Below are 1921 nucleotides of genomic sequence, written 5' to 3'. Positions count from 1 at the left end.
CAGCAGTTCGAAACTACCAGCTGTTCCCCGGGAGAAAGATGGGGCTTTCTGCGCCTGTGAATATTTACAGCCTCAGAAACCCTGTACAGAGTCGCTCTGAGCAGAACCAACTCCACAACAAATAACCACCATTGTTCATCTTATAGACCTGTCTATCCTTTTACCTAAAGTTGATCAATGCAGTGAGCTATGGAAGTGAGTTCAATTCCAGGCTTGAAGGGTGGCTAAGGGCCATAGTCTTGGTTGTTGCACCGGTCACTTGTAGATGATTAAGCCTGCTCTTTTCTATCAGAGTTTTGCTTCACGTTTTTCTCCCCTCTATCCAGGACCTTATGTGATCCCTTTCAAGCAGTTGGTAATAGTTGCTGGGCAACATCTAATACTTCTGATTTCAGGGTCATGAATACTGTTATTTGTGAATTTGTGAATATTCACTGGGCTAATTATTTCCATGTGTCTTTGATTTTCATCATTCTTCTTTGCTTGGAGTGGGGAGAAATCAATTGTTGCACATTCTGTAGCTGCCCAATAGCATTATAAAAAATTGCTTGCTATTGGTCTATGTTGTTGTTATGTGCCGTGGAGTCAGATCTGACTTATAGTGACCCTGTACAGGGTTTCTGAGACTGTAAATTTTTACAGGAGCAGAACGCCTCATCTTTCTCCCGTGGAACGGTTGGTAGTTTTGAATTGTTGATCTTTCGGTTCACAGCCCAATTCGTAACCACTACACTACCAGAGCTCCTTATAGGAAGTCTATTAATTTCCCCATGTAGACTTTGATTGGGATCATTTTCTGTAATCCTATTATTGATTGTAATAATTTTTCATTTGATTCTTTTGGATTTTAACAATTACCATTTTTTCAATTATGCATGTCTTGTGCCCATTTTCATTTTGGCATATGTGATTGTTTTTTATTTTGACATGTTAAATCTCTTTATAGTGAAAACATATTCCTTTATTAAATAGCTTACAATATTTTATTCCAGTTTGGTATTTGCTTTTAGAGGAAATCTTTTGACCTTCAGTGGGTTAAAACACTAGCATCAACTGATGAAATACTTGTGAAGTCAGTATATTGACCCTAGAGAAATACTAAGTTTAGAATTTTTAAAACCAAATCTGCTGAATAAAAATATAGCGCCCACTTCTGGTTACAAATGAGATTTGATTATAAAATTCAGAAACTCATTTAATGTCATTTATAGTAAAGTGCTATTTGAATTTGACAGTTGAATTTAAAGTTGGGGAGAAGAAATATTTGATAACATTGAATAGAATTGATCTGATTTTAGAGATACTGATTTATATGAGGATAGCTAGACTACCTACTGCCTTGCTATCCAAAATGTGGTTTACATATCGCCTAGAAGCTTGTATATAATTAAGATCTGCATTTTAACAAGATCCCCAGGTGAGTCATATGTAATTTAGAGTCTAAGAACCCCCAAACCAAAACCAAATCCACTGCCATCAACTCATTTCTGTCTCATAGCAACCCTACGTCGGGTTTCTGAGACTGTGGACCTTTACAGGAGCAGCCAGCTTCATCGTTTTCCCTTGGAGCAGCTGGTGGGTTTGAATGGCTGATCTTGCAGTTAGCAGGTCAACTCCTAACCCACCAAGCTACCAGGATTAAAATTTGAGAAGCACAGATCTAATAACTGAGTAGCTGAAGAAGTATGGGCACTTAAGCTAAAAAAATACAATTTAGTTGCTGAGACAAAGCAACAGTAGTCAAGATTAAAGGAGATATGGAAATGTAGACAGATAGTAGCATTGCGGTTCCAAATAACTCATTTATTCAAGGTTGTTCTTGTTAAGTGCCATCAAATCAGTCTCAACTCATAATGACCCTGTGTAGGATTTCTGAGGAGCAGCCGGTGAGCTTGAACGCCGACCTTGCAGTTTAAACCAA

Source organism: Chrysochloris asiatica, unplaced genomic scaffold (assembly GCF_000296735.1).
Source record: "Chrysochloris asiatica unplaced genomic scaffold, ChrAsi1.0 scaffold00020, whole genome shotgun sequence".
In the NCBI taxonomy this organism is placed as follows: Eukaryota; Metazoa; Chordata; class Mammalia; order Afrosoricida; family Chrysochloridae; genus Chrysochloris; species Chrysochloris asiatica.
This window is presented reverse-complemented; position numbering follows the sequence as displayed.